Source organism: Hemicordylus capensis, chromosome 5, assembly GCF_027244095.1.
Source record: "Hemicordylus capensis ecotype Gifberg chromosome 5, rHemCap1.1.pri, whole genome shotgun sequence".
Taxonomy (NCBI): Eukaryota; Metazoa; Chordata; class Lepidosauria; order Squamata; family Cordylidae; genus Hemicordylus; species Hemicordylus capensis.
The window spans coordinates 33,572,306-33,578,920 of record NC_069661.1 but is presented as its reverse complement, the minus strand read 5'-3'; positions in this window follow the sequence as shown (position 1 = coordinate 33,578,920).

Sequence of the window (6,615 nt, the reverse complement as noted above, 5' to 3'; positions counted from 1 at the left end):
CCTGTTGCCTGCATCATCATTCTGTCATAGATTAGATGCTCATCTGTATCCACCTCTTTGGAAAAGTGGTGTGTTCCTAATACCTTGTTTTTCTGCCTGGTGTTGCTTCATGGCATCACTTCCCACTGCATTTCATCCACTCAGCAAATATGATATGTTCCATTTTCTGAACTTTCAGGAGTCAGAAATTATCCCAATTAGAAGCAATACAAACCTGCATTGCAGCAATTGCTGATTCAATTCCCTGTGCTTCTTTTTCTTCCGCTCACATTGCCTCCCATCATCACACCGAAACCAAGAATCTTTTTTAAAAAAATCTTTAATCCCAAGAGAGAATGGTATTCAATTAGACAATCAAGATGGTTCATGGTATGTTTTTGTTTGTCAGATAAGAGAGAGAGAGAGAGGAGACAAATCAAGTTAATCAATGGACTCAGTTTGATTGTTACTGATAGGTTAAATGTGCGTGCTGTCTGGTTTAGTTCAGGGTGGTTTAGAAGTTGCACTCCAACATTCTGATTCATAGCATTGCAGGGCTGAGATGCAGGAAGTGTGCAATTTGCAGAGGAGCCAACAGAATTTTCAGGGCTCAGTTCACCATCCATGGATTGAGCCTTTTGAGCTCCAATTTATTGTGAACTATGGAGTGGTCTGCTGTTCCCCACCAGTAGGGGCTAATGTGGGTGCCGTGTGGGTTAGGGTTAGGTGTAGGTGCCATTAAGCATAAATTAGAAGGTTCTTACCTCCGCCCCAGCAGCACCTGCAAGCTGCTCCAAGCAGCAGCATGCTGCCCAGCGCACCTAGGTAATTCTGGCACCCAGACCTGGAGGGCTTCAGAGGCCCCTGCTTGCAACTCTCATACTTCCACTGAACAGGTGCACTCACAGCTCAGATGGATAGGCACAGCAGCTGCTGTGCCTGCCATTGCTGCCACCATGGGGGAGGCCAAGGCCTGCTTGGCTCACCCCCCACCCCTCAACCACACACATGGCAGCGGCAAACATGGAAAGGAGTGGCACAGCAGGGCAGCCGCAGGCACAGGAAGAGGTGGGCATGGGGTGGCAACAGGAGGCCTCCCAGGACATTTGGAGGCCCACCCAGACTCAGGACGCCACAGGCCGGTTCCCCAAGATCCGGGGGTTTGAGCACCTCTGTGCGGAGCTGATCCCCCACCAGCAGGCAGGTGAGTGATGGTGGATCCCCCACCACAGGGAGTGCTGGATGACAGCTGCTGCTTGGAGCAGCTTGCAGGTGCTGCTAGAGTGGAAGGTAAACACCTTCTAATTTATGCTTAAAGGTGCCTCTCAGTGCTGCTCCCAGCGGCACCCACACCAGCCGCTACTGCTCCCCATCCCAGAATGCAAAGCATACCCTGCAGCTCTCTCTATGTCTGCATTCTATTGCATTCATATCAAAGAAATTTTCCAGTGTTGGTGTCTGGAGGAAGACCCTGCGGGAAGTAACGCCGGTCTTCCCAGCTCCAGCCGAGGCACAGACGCAAAGGAGGATACCACACGATGTTTGGGGCCAGGCATGCTCAGGCAGATGACCGGCTGGGGAGCTAGGAGGGCAGGTGGCTCCAACTGGGTTTCCACCGGTATCAAGAGGAAGTGAGTCACCTCTCAATCATGTCAGAGAGGCAACAGGGAGTGATGAGCAGGGACAGGAGGGAGAAGGAGGGTTGGGGAAGGGAGACCCAGCTGTACATGCTCAGGAGAAGACGAGGCTAAAAAAGCAGGGTGGTGGCTGCCTCACCTGCCAAGGGCTATTTAGGGAGCAAGTTGCCAGTAATGAGGAGGTCTGTGTTGGGAGAGTGGAGCACTCTGGAACAGCCAGAGATCAGACCATGGTGACCCCTGAGCCAGGAGGAGGAGGATCTGGAGGAGGAAACAGAGGAGGACCTGGAGGACCCAGGTGAGAACCAACCCCGCTCCCTTCCTAAACTCTGAGGCCTCGTGACAAAGGGGCAAGATTCCCAGGGGGCGCTGGAACATTTAAACTCTTTACTCTCAATGGCTGACATGCAGAACACAATGCCCTGAAGAAGCTGCTGTATATCAGTTCAGGCCTTTGGTCCATCTAACTCAGTATTTCTTGTCCTTTCACCCCAGGACTGCAGCTCTTCATTGTCCAAAGGCAGAAAGGAAGAACCAAGTGCACTAGCTGTACCTCAAGACAGCTGCTAAGCAATGACAGATGTTCTACTGCCAGTTAGTATGGTTGGGGTTTGTGATTACTTAACAAAGTGTCAAGGAAACTACCACTCCAGTTATAGAGTGCAGAGTTTAGGTGTTGCAGCTATTTAAGGAACACACAAGGAGATCACTGTAGAGTCTAAATGAAATTGATTTATTGGTGAAGTACATTTGAGATAGGAGAGGCCTATCCTATCTGTCAACTACATAATGAATAGGGAGGGAGGGAGAGAAATGTTTCCGTCTTCTCTCTAGGAGGAAAGAAAGAGGACTGGCTCACTACAGGAAGTACCTGAGGAGTCAAAGCAAGGGCCCTAGAGTAGAGGCAAGCAGGGACAGGTAAGGAGACCCTCACTAGCTACCTCTGCTCCCAATGCCCCCTAGTGGTCATTAGGATGGTTGGTGTGAAAGGTCGATGCACTGGAATTCCATCTCCAACAAATATTTCATCTTCTTTATCTTTGCTTTCCTCTCAGTTGTTTCTCCTCTTCCTTTATCACCTGCCCCCATTTCATTGATGCTTTCTTTGACTCTCTTTTCTGAAATTTCCTTCTGCATTTGAGCTCCCAAACCATTTTGTATGGCCATCATCCATTCCCACCAAATACTGCTGTTGCTTCTGATAACAGCCCTGATGCCTAGGATAGCCTCCCCACATCCCCAAAGCTCAGGGTACAACTAGTTTCTGGGAAACAGGAATAATTCCCGGGCCATGGCTGGAATTCACAGAAGGCAGAAAACTGGCAACTCAGACTTCCCCTATGACTGTCAGCCATAAAAGAAAATGTGCACCCTGTTGCTAAACTGATAAAGGAACCTACCATCATCTTAATTAGAAAACTACTTTTTTCATTACATTCACTCAAGGAACCAGGCACAAAAAGCATTCCTTAAATTCTGTGGCAGCATATCAGTAGTACCAAGGATTCATATGATTGCATAGGTATTTCTAATGGGTCAAATGCTCATCCTACATATATCCAGTCCCTGTGCTGGCCTTGATGGGAGTAGGTATGGGAGTGGTGTCATGCAGCATATAAGATCCTGCCAACAAGATGTTCTATGGAGACATGCCTTCCTCAAGGAAGCTGCCTTCAGAAGCGCTCTTACCCCTGGACTTTGGGGATGAAGTCCAAGACCTTCACAACCCTTGGGGGCCCCCAAATCCTCTTTAGTCTGCCCTGGGTGATTGCCATGATCGCAGTGCCATGCTGTGCTGTGATCTTATGAGCACCACACTGCGCTACTGCCCACGCTGTGCCAGGTGGCTGTGTGTGATTGTGACCTGCACCGGGTGCTTTAGAGACAGAGGAAGGAGTAGGAAAAGAAATATGTGGGATGGGAATATGTTAAGTTGCATGTTGAAATGTTTCTGCTAATGCACATTTACATAAATATACCTGTTTTATAGTCTGACATTCTTGTGAATTCAGTTTGCTGTTTGTACCCTCAAGACCCCATGTGTTTAAATTACTGTGTGTGTCACAGCATGTGTGGAGCCAGCCGAGCGGCGGCCTGGGTCCAGCCCCGCTCGGCAGCCCCCTTAAAATGCGCCCATGCACATGACGTCACACGCATGGGGGCATGGATCAGGCTCCAGAGGAACCCAGAGCAAACTCCCCCCTCCCACTCCCAGGTGGCTGAGAGCGCGGGCAAACTCTGCTGCCAGTTATTTCAGGCAGCGGCGACTGCCCAATAGAACGTTTTCCCCTTCCTCTCCCTCTCAGGATGTTTCCCCCTTTCTCTTCCTCCAATCAGGCAGCCAACACTGCCTGAAATGATGAGCTGAGAGCTCATTTGGGCTCTCAGCAGCCCAGGCCATGCCCCCTTTGCGTGTGACATCACGTGCAAAGGAGGCGTGGCCTGGGCTTCCAAGAACTTGAACGAGCTCTCAGCTTGTCATTTCAGGCAGCATCAGCTGCCTGATAGGACGTTTTCCCCTTTCTCTCCTTCCAGAGAGGAAGAGGAAGGAAAAAATGTTCCATTTGGCAGTTGGCGCTGCCTGAAATAACTGGCAGCAGAGTTCACCCGTGCTCTCGGCCACCTGGGCATGGGAAGGGGGAGATCGCTCTGGTCTTCTCTGGAGCCTGAGCCACAGGGCTTCAGCAGCCTTTTCCATTGGTGGCCCGGGTTCTTTGAACCTGATCTCACAATGGTGGCTACACCCCTGTGTCACAGTGTGTGTGTGTAGGGGGATGGTGCTTAACTTGCAGCATGGGGGAAGGGACCTCCAAAGGCCCTTAGGTCCAGGCTCCAAAATTAGCTAGTTGCACCTCTGGCTGCCTTACACAAAAATCACCTAGTGGCTGAAATGTTATTCAAGGGTCATTTTCAATCAGTGGCAGAGACAGACCACCAGCAGCCCATGTCTGGCCATGGCGATGGCACCGCTCACCCCACCCCCCACGTATGATGTCAGACGCGGGGGTTAGCCACACCCCAGCATCACACATCACACATGGGTGTGTGTGGTCTGGCTCCTGAATGGAGCCGTGCTTTCAGATCCTGAGCCACTGTTTAGAGATTAGGGCAGATTCTAAGAATGCAGAAATTGGCTTCCCTTTTCTAGCTCATGCATGGTCAGCCTGCTATACAATTGCCACAGTTGGCAGGCCTACAGAATAGCAAGTGGCCTCATAGGCTTGTTAATGGTAATGGTATAACATCAGAGCTGTATTGCTGCCCACTCCCCAACTAGAGAAAAAATCATAACGGGGGGGGGGGGTTTGCACACGTGCATATGCACTAGAGTGGAACATGTGACTTGTGATACATTTGCCTGAAAGTAGGCACGGCTCGTGAACACGCCTCCTGGGTGGCGGCGGGCGGCTTCTTTAAGGTAAACAGAGCCGGTGCTCCGTGCCACCCAGCAGCCCCCACGGCGGGGACTCGCCTCTGCCACTCACCTGGCTCCCACGGAGGTGAGCCCCCGCCAGCAGCCAGGTGAGTGGGGGAGGCGATTCCCTGCTGCAGGGGCTGCTGGGCGGCACGAAGCACCGGCTCCATGTACCTTAAAGAAGCCGCCCGCCGCCGCCCCAGAGGAGAGTTCATGAGCCGCGCCTTCCTGAAAGGTTGACCACCTCAGCTCTCTAACTCTATGAGGAACTATAGCAAACGCATTATCAACTTGTGACTTCTCAATCAAGATGACTGTGATACAAGATTTTACAGGGTGGCTTTCATCCCAAGTATTTGCTACCTCTAGGAGACAAAACCAAAGGCTTTCCTTGCAAAAAAAAAACCAAAACCCATACACTTTTTTTTATTATTAACATACCTAGATGAAACCTTTGACACCATTCTTCAAAGTTCGTGCTACAATGCATCCCATCTTTGATCTCTACTGCAGCAAGCATTTGTTTGTTCCTTTTGCCATAGAACAGAAAGCTTCGCTTTTAAAGTTCATGGCACATTTTTATTTGATATGGCTCATCGAGAAGATATGAACCCAAGGTTGAACAATTACTTGCTGGAGTCCAATTTTCATGTCTGCTTTATTTTCCTGTCTCTTTGCAATGACCTGTTGGCTTTAGATGATCTGGAAAGTCAAGAGGTTATAAGCATCTTTCAAGAAGCGTCTCCTTTCGACTGGATGCACAGTGATATGCAACCGCTGAAACCCAACTTGGGGTTGCTGTGGGCTCATAAAGCAGCCCCGACACTGTAAAGAACTGGCAGATCTGCAAGCAGCACTACTGCAGTTCCTCCCACTGGCAAAAATGGGCATCCACCCACAATTTATTGTGGCTGGGTATGATGGGAGTTGTAGTCCAATGACAAGAGGACCAAGCTTGCCCACCCCTGTTCTACAGCATCAGGGTTGCCTCGAGAGTCTGTAGAAGTCCTGACATGGTGTACAGCGGCTCCGTACCACTGCATATCATGTGCTAGCCACTGCCTTTTTGTGCTCATGCAAGGAGTCTTGGCCTTCCCCAGGGCCATCCTATGGACTAAGTGGACTAGGCAAGGGCCTAGGGTGCCAAATCCAGAAGGGTACGAGTGCCACCTCCCCTTGCAGTGAATAACTGCAGCAGCTCCCCCAGTGGGAGCTGGGCAGAGGGTGGTGAGGAAGCAGATTATACCTTTAAAAATTCATAAAATGTTCCACCACTGACCCCACCTCCAAGTCACTGCCCCACTGCCCTCCATGTCACTGCCCCACTCCACATGGAATCCACCCCCACTGCCCACTCTGCCCCCATTGCTCATCTCATTGGTACACATGTATGGCGGCTATTTGAGGGCCCAGCATGATGCACAGCAGGGGCGGACTTCACGTGGACCTGGGCAGTGGGGTGGGCTGGCAGCAGCAGGACATCTTATAATCTTTAAAAGGTCTAATCCACTTCCTCATCACCCCTACTGCCCCTGCCAGCACCAGCCACCAAGTATGACTTTGGCGCTCCCCCACATTCAGTTA